Source organism: Chelonoidis abingdonii, chromosome 7 (genome assembly GCF_003597395.2).
Source record: "Chelonoidis abingdonii isolate Lonesome George chromosome 7, CheloAbing_2.0, whole genome shotgun sequence".
Classification (NCBI taxonomy): domain Eukaryota; kingdom Metazoa; phylum Chordata; order Testudines; family Testudinidae; genus Chelonoidis; species Chelonoidis abingdonii.
This window is the reverse complement of record NC_133775.1, coordinates 24,839,080-24,852,790: the sequence shown is the minus strand read 5'-3', so window position 1 is coordinate 24,852,790 and position 13,711 is coordinate 24,839,080. Positions and strand designations below refer to the sequence as shown.

The 13,711-nt window shown below is 42.2% G+C and overlaps 1 protein-coding gene across 2 annotated transcripts in view; it reads right to left on the bottom strand.

The window, feature by feature from the left end:
• Nucleotides 1-13,711, bottom strand: part of ST6GALNAC3 (ST6 N-acetylgalactosaminide alpha-2,6-sialyltransferase 3) — a 324,436-nt gene that overhangs the window by 248,998 nt on the left and 61,727 nt on the right. The window lies entirely within an intron of this gene.

Below are 13,711 nucleotides of genomic sequence, written 5' to 3'. Positions count from 1 at the left end.
TTGTTTCCTCTCTTTGTTTATAACCCAGGGTGCTCAGCCTGGGTCATTCAGACACAATTTAGGAGCCCAGACCCTCTTTACAAAGGCATCTGACCTCTTACCTTGTGATGAACTGCTGAGTGAGCCCGTATGGTTTTGTAGGCTGTGGTGTTATTTGGTTTGCTCTTACCATTTTGGCACTGCTTTATGCCTAGAAAGGGGTTACCATCTCCCTAAGACTTACAACCAGAGAACCACAATCCACTCTAAACTCTACAGCACTGCCTACAGCCAGAGAAGGTCACCTGTAATGACAAAGGTGTGCACCCCCACCCCAGGGGTGCCCTACAGGTACAACCTATGATACAGCCACAGTCAAAAGGTGACAGAGGAGCTTTTCCAGTCTGAAATATATATCAGCAAAAGCTGATCCACGCATCAACAAAAAATTAACAAGCCACTTCTATGGCATATGAGCCTTTGTTTCCTCAGTTCTGGCTATCAATCACACTACCACTTCATGCTGCTGCATATAATTAATTCTGCTAGTTCCAGAAATGCTTCATTTCCTTAAAAGAAAATTACTGTTACTTCAGCAAGACTATTAACATATGTCTACAGCCAATCCTTATTCAGAACTGAAGGCAGTCTTTTTAAATTACCAGTGATGGTGTTAATTTTTTTCTCCAACAAGATTTGTGGTTTATGTAGCAGGAACAGTTTAATATATTTATGATTTGTCCTCCTGCTGCTAATTGATTAAAAAGCACTGATTTTGGGTACTTTAAAGAAAAAATAAACATTGCTTTCCAGTGTATTGATGACTTATACTGTACACAAAATGTCTCAGGAGAAGTAAATCTTACAGTAATCTGCAATACATTTTGCAATACCTTTAACTTTCACATCCTGGATTTTTCTGTTACATGTCCTTGATCATTTAATATAATCTCTTTTTTGTATGTACATATTTATATGAGCAAATAGTAGGATAATGTTTTATGTGGCTGGAATAACTTGTTTCTAAACAAATATTCAAACTATGAGTATTTAATGCTTTGCTGAAAGGTGTTTTTCTAATATGGATAATTGAAGAAAACACTTCTGCAGAAATATGAAACCACGAATACAAAACAATCAACTTAAAAAAATTATGAATGTCTTCCCTTACATTGAAGCCTAAAAATTGCTGCTCTTACCTCCCCAAGAATGCGTACCAGCATTAGTGCTACAGAAGATAAGAACTGGTATGAAGGTAACCAGTATTTGTCTCCCGACATTTCAGCTGAACTGGAGAAGAAAAACAAGGCTTTGCCTGTGTCTCTGTGAATCTGCAGTACATGTCAGAGATGATTGATAAAGCTGGGCTAATAGCGTGAAATATTTCTGAGAATAGTCTCTTGAATTTTTATACTCAGATGTAACCTGCGTGTCATCTTTGACTCTGCCTTCTCTATAGACCCACACATTCAGGCCATGTCTAAATGCATCCTTTCCTTTGTCCATACAGGTGAAACTCATTCACGTCCTCATCATTTTGATCTTAACTCTTGCAACCTCCTCCTGTCTGGCCTGGGCTATCACAATCTTACTCAACTCAAGTCCATTCAAAATACTGCTGCTAAGTTCATCTTCCTTGCTTACTGCTCTATCTACATCAGCCTCTCTGTGATTCCCTCCACTGGATTCTCTTTCATGACCAAATCAAATCACAAGTTCACCTTTCCTAGCTGATCTAGTAGTTTATCACAATGTTGACTCCTGCTTTCCTTCCAGAAACCTTTCCAGCCTTTACTACCCACCTGCCAGCTTCTCCCATTACCACCTCTATGTTTCTCTTGCACAGTTCCTCATGTGTGAGGGAAAAGTCACGGATATAATCCACACAGCCATTACCTTGTCCTCCTTCAGATCCTCCTCAAGACTCATCTCTCTGATGCCTGAAAGCCCTGCCTGCTGACAATGAAATAGGCTGGTGAGAAACCATTACTGTTCTTCCCTTCTTTCCTCTAGTAATACTCCCCTCTTTGTATTCCTCTCCCTACCTCTACCCCCAGTTAAAAAAAACAAACCAGAATGTATCACCGTTACCAGCACTACCCAGAACTAAGTTGGCCATATCTCCACCATTTCAGTTGTTTGTATTTTATGTCCCCAAACCATTCCCTTTCTCTGTCTGTTGTGTGTCTTGGATTGCAAGACTCCAAGACAGTGATTGTCACTTACCTATGTTTGTACAATTCCCAGTACAATGGAGCCCCATCCGCAATTGGAGCTTTTGGGCACTACCATAATAAAAACATTTAGTAATAATCACAACCGTCATGAATTCACTTTGGCCATGCACATGCTTCTTTTGTGCATTTGCTTTCTGCCTGTATTTGAGAGATGTAGTTTTACTGATACCAATTTTAATGAGAAGCAGGTTTCAAAGTTGTGCACAAGCCTATTTGTGGAAATGCAATTTTACCTTTGAATGCACGAACACCCATGCTGGAAGTGCTTCAATGCTCACCCAACCAGAGAACCGAAACTATGACATAACTTATCTGGCCAATCGCAACTAAGCAACACAGTTCACATACTGAATATCAAATACTTGCAGAGAATAGATCATGATCAAACTAGAGAGAAAATATTCGGCTCAGCTGAAATAATGAATACATTAGAAGAAATCAAGATGTGTTTACACCATTCTGAAAGAAAAAAGACTAGGCTAGTTAGAGAAATTAGTCATGAATAATTTGCTCACTTCAGCTGATCATGAAAAATATTGTGTACAAATAAAAAACACACATGGTATTTATATTATTGTGTAAAACAAAATACAATTTCATAACCTACTTTGAGACATCACATTTTATTTCCTAGGGTTCCTAGGCTCTATCACAGACAACGGCATCACCATAATTTATAAAAATAAATATCAGGCAAAAAATGAGGCCTAGAAAACATATAGAAAAAAATCAACACTATAACCATATTCCGTAATAGAAAAGCCAGATTTGCAAAAGAGCCTCAGATTATACTTGTGCCAATGTGAAAGGCAGCAAGCCAAGCAAATTGTTAACCAAATTTGGTGTGTGTGTGCAATCACCTGCTTTCTTGGTGCTAATTTTGTGAGCACAATTTAGAAATCTTCTCAAACAATATGCCTCCAAGAAATACCACTAGGAGTGTAATAAAATAAACGAGTGATTACATCCAATTTTTTTCCTCAGTAAAGAGGGTGCCACCTAATTTACTACCTAATACTGCAAGCACCATAAACAATTTAGAGGCTGCAAATTGAGGAGGGCAATATGTCTTTACAGACAACCACAAGATGACACTAAGAGAAGTGCTTGTCTACACATGTAGCACTGCAGCTGCACCAGTGCAGTAGTGAAGATGTTACCCACACCAATGGGAGAACTTCTCCTGCTGGTGTAGTTAATCCAGTGCCCTGAGAGATGGTAGCTATGTTGACAGGAGAAGCTCTCCTGTAAATATAGTGCTGTCTACACCCAGAGTTCAGCTGGCATAACTGTGTTGTGGAAAATCCACACCCTTGAGTGACACAGTTATACCAACATAAGTCTGTAGCGTAGACCAACCCTACGAGAAGCTACTGAAGAGATGTTTATATATTGGCTCAGGTAAAGAGAGGCCCTTAGAATTAGTGAAAAGCCTTACGCAAACAAGGACTTAGACATATGCATCAGGAAATCAGACAACTTAGAACAACTTGCAATAAGGAAAAATACTCTCTCACAAGACCAGAGATAGGAACAGTGAACCTGAACTTGCTTGATTAAAATAAACATGATCTAGTTCCAAAAGGGAAAACCCTAGCGCCGATCAAAGGAGATTCTTTGAGGATACTGCAAACATAATACTACCACGTTCATTTTCAGAGAGAGATTGAGAGAGCAAGAGAGTCAGGAAGCACCTCACTAATTTTGAAGTGGGAGGTTAATTAGAAAGATGAGGAATTATGTTTAGGCAAATGATTGACATAAGAATTTGAAAACAGACCAGAAGGCAAGAAACAAAGGTTAATTGCTAAGTAAAAAGTGTCCCTTATGCTCCTTTCAGCACACATCTATAGTAGGGAGCCTGTGCAAACAGCGTCCTACTAGAAGGTCCAAAGGAGGGAGTGCTGCTACTCTGACATGCTCTTTCTGTCCCTTCAAAAACCCCTTCCTCCCCTGGGGCTCTGTAAAAAAAAGCCTGGTAGGGGCAGGATGGGAAACTGGCGGCTTTTCACTGATTCATCTACCCCAAACCAGCCGGGCACAATAGCAGAGATACAGGGCACTGAAAGAATCTGCAATAACTTGTAATGTTTCTCTCTACCCTGGCGTGAAGCCTTCCCTCCAAGGGCCTTCCAGCTATGGTCGGAGAAGACATTGAACAGTGCAAGAGAAGACTCTTCAGGAACCAATGAGTGCAGAGAAGGAACCTCCATGCAGAAACCCCTCACCTGCAGGGATCCCTAAGGATCTGCAGATCCAGTGGGATGGAACCCTTGCTTTTCCATGCAACTGGACCTCTTTCAGAAGAATTACAAGGAAACTATGAACTGAAATTTGGAGTCCCTACTTGCCTACAGGAAATTAATCCACATACAACATGACCCAACATTTCTGAGGGGCTTGGATCAGCCTTGTCAGATAACTACTCTTTAACGCTGATATCCATTAACAAATACAAACAGAAAGATTTGACTTTTAAGATACTGAATGGTCATAAATAAGTAAGTGAGGATATCCAGTGGGGTTGAATACAGAAGGAATCACACCATTTAAGTACAGGTGCCTGGACTAATAGTAAATGCAGTTCAATACTGATAAGTTTCAAGCAGTATTATCTTATAGGAAAGAATTGGTGAAATGGACAGGCGTTGATGCTGTTGCACACTGACCGGAAGAAAGATCCCATAATTTGCGGGGGGATAGATTGGGGGCAGAAATCGGCTCAAAGTTCAGCTGCAATACTACAATAAGTAAGTTTTTAATAATAAAATAATACTACTACTAGTAATTCAAGGTTCTCCAAGCATTTTACAGACATTAATTAAGTGAAGCCCAAACAGATTCCTTTTATAGACGGGCTAATTCAGAGGAAAAATATTTAAACACTTTTCGGAAGGCCACAACAGGGAGTGTTAGAGTATGGTAACATGCCTATCTGAAAGGCAATTACTAAGAACTTAGATGCTTTCTATGTTTAGAAAGTTTCTGTTGGAGAGAGGATATTATATGGAGGAAAGAATAAATCCTGAACGTTACTCTGTCTTGGCTCTCTCTCTTTTTAAGCCTGAACACAGTCAGAAGTGAGTTGGCGCGTGTGAAATAAGAAACTATAAATATTGCAACACACACACACAAAACAATCATGGCAGCATAACAGATTCCTCTCCCCAAGCAGATGGACCTGAAAGGGGAAGTATTAAACAACTGGATATTCTTTAGATCACAGGGGAGAGGTACAAATTGCAACAGGGCTAAATAAAATGGAAAATGAAGTAAGAGCAGCCACACTATTAGCTGCAATGGGCAAAGGCTGTCACATGTTCCAACAGCACCTGGCTATGTCAGCAGCAGACTGGGAGGAAAATGTAGAATCCTAGAAGTACTGCAAAAAAGCATTTTTAGCCTACAAAAACTGTCAAATAAGAAAGGCATCTGTCATAACCAAACAGTTAAGGGTTAATGCCTCTTTTACCTGTAAAGGGTTAAGATGTTCACATAGCCTAGCTGTCACCTGACCAAAGGAACCAATGGGGGGACAACATGTTTCACCCAGGAAGGAGGGAAGAGTCATTTATTCAGTCAGTTCATTAAGCTGTATGCCAGAGAGAAAAGATCCAGAAATCAGCCTCCTATCAGGATAGTGAGTATTAGAGAAGGAATAAATTAGCTTATGTTTATTTTCTTTTGTGACTTGCCTTTTTGCATTAGAGGGATAATCAAATTGGGTTTTCTTTTGTGTAACTAAGGTTTTTGCCCAGGGGAACATCCTCTTTTTTTTTTTAATCTGTTGTCTGTGTGTTGCATGCTAATCTCACAGAGGTATTTCTTTTACCCCTTTTCTTTAATTAAAAGCCTTCTTTTTAAAAACCTGTTTTTTTCCTTGTTTTAAAATCCAAGGGGTTTGGATAAGTGTTCACTGGGAAATTGGTGAAGTCTCTCAAGGTTACCCAGGGAAGGGTTACAGTACTTGGGAGGAAGAGATTTTAGGGGTGAAGACAGAGTTTCCCAAATGACTCATAAACAGCTGTTTTAAACGTTTTGGGTGGTGGCAGCATAGTGATCTAAGCTGGTAATTAAGCTTAGGGGTTCTCATGCAGGTCCCCACATCTGTACCCTAAAGTTCAGAGTGGGGGTGAAACCTATGACAGCATCTTTTCAACAATTCGTATCAAGTATTTGGAGAAGCAATAGATCAGTATATTGTCAAACTGTGCAAAATGGCTGGCTCATGCAATTATCAAATCTTAAAAGATGAACTAATTCATACTAGAGTAGTGACAGGGACAAAAGTTGCAGGAGCTTGAATGAGAACACTCAGTGAGCTCACATAAACACTACCGAGAGCTATACTAGCTTTACACATGGCTAAACAAGCTCACAACCAGAGCTTCAGTGGAATAGATACCAAGATAATTCAAGTAACACAGGGAAAGCATGAAAATACAAGAAAAAATACTACACAAAAGGAAATGCTCAGATACAAAGCAGAGGACATAAATGAAATGCAAAGGAAAACCTGCAAGTACTGCAGAGAAAAACTTGATAGTGGTAATGCCTTACACATGGGAGTTGTATGCAATAATTGTAGCAAGAGAAATTATTACGCCAAAGCTGGCAGACAAGAAAACCAATGAAAAAATATCCAGCATATCAAGAAATCAAGTAGAGAGTCAGAGGATGAGATTTCCACTTATGACATGCATGCAGTGCAAAACAGAAAGGAAAAAATGGTTTGTAAAGCTCAGACTAGCACCAGATGCAAAGACAAGCAGAAGCTCACAAACACACAAAATGGCCAAATAGACAGAGGGAAATTAGTGCATGTGCTTGGCTACAAAGATTTCCTCAGCATTATGCAAGAGAAGAAAGTGAAATTGCAGCCAAGTAAAGTCTAATTAAAATGATGATAGCACCATCACAGCAGTCACACAGAAGGTCTTAATAGAAGCTTGGTACAATGTTTGACATCAAAGACTCACGTGTACCTTAGTGTCCATAGCCCCAGTCTTACTACAACAGACAAAAACAGCAAGAGAAATGCAAAAATCACAACCTACTATGCCCAAAAAGCCTGTGAGGACCAACAATTTCCTCAAGATAGATCATACATTTGGAAGCAAGCTATGTGTATTGAACAGATAAATCCTTGTTCATGTAACGTAGTAGTGGATGGAGATTTACTTCACAGAAACAACCCATTCATGCACTATGAACATAAGATAAATAACATAGGTGTGGAGGACAGTGAGATACACACTTCAGTGAGACTTGATCAGCAAGACCCAGAAAGTACACGAACTGACAAGCAACCAGGAGATGTTAGAACAGATTCTCAACACACCACCAGATGAACCAAGTGCCAGGCAGCCTCCTTTCATCACAAGAAGGACTTGTGCTCACTCCCACATCAAACCACTTGCAAGTTATACCTAAGACTGTGGACAATATTAAGGCATAGAAAAAAAAAACAACCCTTCTCAAATCCAGAGGAAAACATCATAGTTCCCAAGTATGTTAAGAGTTAGTAAAACAAACAAACAAAAACAACAACAAAAAACAGAAACAAAAAAGTTGGGATTAAGTTATATATCTGGAGATAGATTTTAAAGGAGTGTTAGAGCACGTTAAATATGTTTTGGTATTCATATTTAATTTTACTCTCTCAAATGTGACAAAGGGGATATTATGTTATGTTTACACACACTGCCTAGTAGGTTTTCAATCCCTCATGCTAGCATACCTCTTTCTGGTGCATACATAATGCACAGACTTTGTCATGTGATTCCGTCTCCTGCTGGTGGTTTGGACCCAGAGTTAACAGCTTTCTGCTTATCCCTTATAGTTAGTCAAATTACAATGTGCCTTTGGTGCTGATGGTCTCAAGTTTGTTCCCTGCTGACACACATGGTGATAGTATTTATGCAGCCATGGTTCATTACACTATCTCCTGCGGGGTTCTCCTGTCCCAATCTCCTACATTAGCTATTATAGCATATTAGGAAGGATAAGAAACTGGATAGCCTTGGACAAAAACAGTACTATCATATAAGCATCTTCTCTACGTATTTGCACCTGGCATGGAAAAACTGAGAAGTTTGGCTGTCTGTGTGTGTGCTTATAACATTAAAATGTATCCAGTTTAAATTCATTTTATGAGCACTAAATTAATCCACACATCATCTCACAAGAGTAATAATCCGTTGTATGTTTCCAATCTTATTTTAAAATACAAGTTTAATGTTCATTGCCAGGGATTTCAAAGTGGGCAAAGTCAAGGAAAGGGCCGAACAGAGAGATGCCTCTCGCTGTGCTTCCCAAATGCAGACTAGAAGAGGCATAAGTGTATTTCTGATAGGAGCCAATTCCATTAGCGTGTGTCTGCTACCCAGAATGCTTTGCCTCTGGCTTCTGTGGGCTTCATAACTGCAACAGAGCACTGAAGCACTGAGTATCACATCCTGAGTGTGGTGAAAACTAAGTCTTGGTCTACACTTGGGGGAGTGGAATCGATCTAAGATATGCAACTTCAGCTACAAGAACAGCTTCCCAGGGTGGGGTGTGCGCCCTTATAGGGGATGAATGCTGTACTTATGTCCCAGAAAATGCATAGGACATTAACAAACACATCTTGTCAGCCAAACAGGCTTTCGAGCAGTGGAAGGCTCAAGAAAGGGAACCCACCACTTTTGATTCCCTCTGGAGTTGGTTGCCCAACCTGGGAGGAATAGGAAGGGGCTTGTGCATCTTCTCCTCACAGGTGTGGTGCTGTACCTGGTCACCCTCATCCTGATTGCTTGTTTCAAGATGCTCCCCCGTAAGCTTTGTGCCTCCCGTTCCCCAGAACTATAACCACAGCTCCATGGCATTTACATCGTATCTAGTGTCCGCAGAATATGAGAAACTGAGCAAAGCTTGTTGAGTATTCTCAAAGGAGGAGTTGGTGGTGTCACTAAGCATAACCCTAAGTAACTCGGAGGGTGGAAAGGCCACAAGGGTATGGAGCTTCCTGGTTTTAGGCCTCAGCAAACAAGAGTCCTCCATGTTTGAACTTTAATCAACTAAAAGGCACGTGTAACAGCCGTTTCAGTTGCAACAGTTCTAACCAGTCTAAAGCAGAAATAATGAGGCCTCGTGCACCTTTAGCAGAAGAAAAACTTACTAACGAGCTGCGCGGTCAAGATTACTTAATGCACCTGCGTTTACGTAACTGCTACAGGGGGAGAAAGGAGGAGGAGGGAGTGGTCGCTGAGTGGGGGGGGGGGGAGAAAGAAGAAAGAAAAAGAAACTTATAAAAAGGGAAAAGCCGCTTGTGTAAGTGTGCTGGATCTGAGGCATGCTAAGTCTCCCAGCACCGCTTTGAGATCTCAAATAAACTTTGCTTGCTTCTCCACTCTGGTGTGTTTATTGGCGCTAAGCACTCTGGGCACGAACCACTGTTGCTTGCCTTGGGCACCCTCTGTGCCTGCAACAAAATGAAGCCACGGAGCAGCTCTTAAAATGTTATGGAGCACCAAGCAGACATGCTCCAGGTGCTACTAGCACTGCAAACTGAGCAGCTCTGCACCCAACCTCCCCTGCAGCTGCTGTCACAAAACCCTTTCCCATGTGCCTCCTAGACACTGCCAACACACTCTTATCAATCTCCTGGCTCCAGTCTGTACACGCTGTATTCCACTCCTGCCTAGTTACAGTCCAGCTCTGCTGCCTCCCAGTACCCACTGCACTCAACACCCATCTCTCTGCAGTTCAGCCCTGCTGAAGTACAGTACCCGCTGCACTGTACTCCAAAGGAGAAGGTTGGATATGATACCTGGACACACAAACATCTTTAACCATGCCGGGAACCCACCTCCTCCTGGGACCCTCCCTTCCTCCATCCCCCTTAGTGCTGATGTGTTTTTTTTGTTTCTCTCCGGCCTCCGGTAGTTGCTTTTAAATAAAATAATTGTTCTTGTTTGAAAGCAATCTTCATTTTATTAACTGAAAGCAAACAGAGCCCTGCAAAACAACAAGCGATTTTCTTAAACCTTCACAGTGCATCATCTGCACCAATCGCAATCACCTCCTAGCATTACAAGCACTGCACTCCCAAACATACCAACAAATATTAGTGGCTTTCAGCTTCAAATGGCTGCCTCAAAGCATCCCTGATCCTTACGGCTCTGCGCTGCGCCCCTCTTAATAGCTCTGGTTTCTGGCTCTTCAAATTCAGCCTCCAGGCATTGAGCCTCAGCGGTCCAGCCCTGAGTGAAGCCTTCACCCTTGCCTTCACAAATATTATGGAGTGTACAGCACGCGGTTATAAGCATAGGAATATTGTCATCAGCGAGGTCCAGCCTCCCGTATAGGCAGCACCAGGGGGTCTTTAAACGGCCAAAAGCACACTCAACAGTCATTCTGCACTTGCTCACTCTGTTGTTGAACCACTCCTTGCTGCTGTCAAGGTTCCTCATGTATGGTTTCAGAAGGCACGGCATTAAGGGGTAGGAGGGTCTACTAGGATCACAATGGACATCTCGACTTCCCCTACAGTGATCTTCTGGTCCAGGAAGAAAGTCCCTACTTGCAGCTTCCTGAACAGGCCAGTGTTCCAAAAGATGTGTGCATCATGCACCTTTCCGGACCAGCCTGCATTAACATCCATGAAATGCCCACAGTGATCCACAAATGCCTAAAGAACCATAGAGAAATACCCCTTCTGATTAATGTACTCAGTGGCTAGGTGGTCTGGTACCAGAATTGGAATATGAGTGCCATCTATTGCCCCTCTGCAGTTAGGCAAGCCCATTTGTGCAAAGCCATCCACAATGTCACACATGTTGCCCAGAGTCAAAGTCTTTTGGAACAGAATGCGATTAATGGCCCTGCACACTTTTGTCAACACGAGCCCAACAGTCGACTTTCCCACTCTGAACTGGTTAGCAACCGATCGGTAGCAGTCTGGAGTAGCCAGCTTCCACAGTGCAATCACCATGCGCATCTACAACAGCAGGGCAGCTCTCATTCTCATGTCTTTGTGCCGCAGGGCTGCAGTGAGCTCATCACACAGTTCCATGAATGTGGATTTCCTCACCCAAAAGTTCTACAGCCACTGCTCATTAACCCAGATGTGCATGATGATGGGATCTCACCACTCAGTGCTTGTTTCCCGAGCCCAAAAGCAGCATTCCACTGTGGTCAGCAGTTCCGTGAATGCCACAAGCAATCTCATGTCGTAACTACTACGCACGGAGAGATCAATGTAGAACGCCTCTTGCCTTTGTAGTTTAAGGAAATAACTCCACTGCCACTCATGATATGTTAGTCAGAGCAAGCAGCATACTGGTCAACAGTGTAGGATCCATTCCTGCAGACCAAAGAGGCAGAGCATGCAGTACACAAACCATTGAAAGATGGTGCCAAATGCGGATGGAAGCACAGGGATTGCTGAGATGCAAAGCAATGCATCACAGGGCATTAGGGCAGGACCCAGGATGCCCAGCGACCCCCTCCACCTTCCCACAACTCTGAGTGGAAGTAGAGGAAGAGATGCTCTGTGGGATAGCTGCCCAGAGTGCACTGCTCTGAATACTGCTGCAAATGTCACAAGTGTGAACATGCTATTGCATAGGCAGCTGACAGCATGAACAAACAGCAGCAGTTTCCCTTCAATGCTCTCTGAGCGGCACTGTAACTCTGCCAGTGTAGCCATATTCTGACCACAGTTTCAGCTTTTTCTTTTATTTAATGGGGGATAAAGAATTTTTATACACATTTTTATTTCAGAAGACCTGTGGCACAGCACACTGATTTTATTGAGGGGTTTTAATTACTTGTTTTTAATTTTGCATAATTTAATATGCAGCAGTTTTATTGTAAAGTTCTGGAATACTAAAGTACAGTAGATGACTGCTATATAAATAAAATTATTAACCTAGTACTAGTAAGTTACAAACATAAGAATGGCCATACTGGGTCAGACCAAAGATCCATCCAGTCCAGTATCCCGTCTACTGACAGTGGCTAATGCCAGGTGCCCCAGAGGGAGTGAACCTAACAGGTAACGATCAAGTGATCTCGCTCCTGCCATCCATCTCCACCCTCTGATAAACAGAGGCTAGGGAGCATGCACTGCATAGTCATAATCCAGTGGGCTAGAAAAGTCCATATACATGTGGGAACAATCCTGGCAAACTGCATGGAGTCATTTTTTGCAGGTCACCTAAAAGAAACTGCTCACACCACTTGCATCCCAAGTCTTCCCTTCTTTTTGCTCCCTATCTCCTGATTTCTTGTCTTTCCTCCCTGCCTCCACTCAGCCACTGCTTCTGCTTGCAACTCCAGCCTCTACCCCCAGTCATTCCCCCAGATCCCTGCTCTTCCTCCGTCTGCCTCAGAACAATCACTCAATCTTAAATTAGGCCCAACTAATGGGCCACCTAGTTCATTTCTATGATGAGTTTATATCCATGAGTCTGCCCTGGTGGTTGTCATGCATCAGAGTTCAAGCTCCATATCTGTCACAGAAGCCAGGCATTTTGTGACTTCCCATGACCTCAGTGGCTGACCTCACAGCCACTCAAGCAGCTGGCTCCAGGGCCAGCTGCTCTGGTGGCCCCGAGGACAGCCACACCAGCTCTGAGCAGTGTGCAGCCCCAGGCGGCTGGTGCCACTTCCTGTAGACACCTCCCTCAGCAGCAGCCTCCCGACGGCTCCCCCACAAAATTTAATCACAGGTATTTTTAGTATAAGTCATGGACAAGTTATGGGCAATGAATTTTTGTTTATTACCCGTGACCTGTCCATGACTTGTACTAAAAATACCTGTGACTAAATCGTAGCCTTAATCATAGTCATTGTCAGACCTCCACAGGAAAGGATAATACTATGGATTACATGGGTGCCAATGTGAATGAGCTAAAATGAAAGAGAATGTGGACAGAAAAGTATGAATGGATCATATAATGGTCCCTGCTTTTATAGAAAACATAAGGCAACCTCATGTAGCACCAGTATATAAACTGACATCTGAAGTTTTAGAACGTGGTCTAATCTCCTCTGGAATCCTCAGTGTTTAATCGGTCAGTTACCACACACAGATTTTGTATTTACTGCCAAGTATTAATTCTCTACTCTTTCAAACATAACAATCATCACAATTGGACAATATAGTTATGGAAACATACTTTTCATGAGCTCTTGTTTTCACAGAGAATTCCTTCCTGTTTTAGTTTATAAAGAAGCAACCTACCCCATTGACTGAAACCTTACACACAGTATATTATCTGTATGCCACAGAGAAAGTACCTTGCACATGAAAAATGTATCTGCTCTGGATTTAAACTTTATAGTTTGGGGCTGTTTGGATCCAAACCTCTCATAGAAGCAGAGTAAGTGCTACCTTTCAGAACCAGCTGGAAGTTCCTTGCTAGAAATGGCAAAGAGCTACTGGCCCAGTATTTTCTGTGAGTGCATTTTAACTCTGAAACTTGCTCCCCACCAGAGCCTAGATTTCT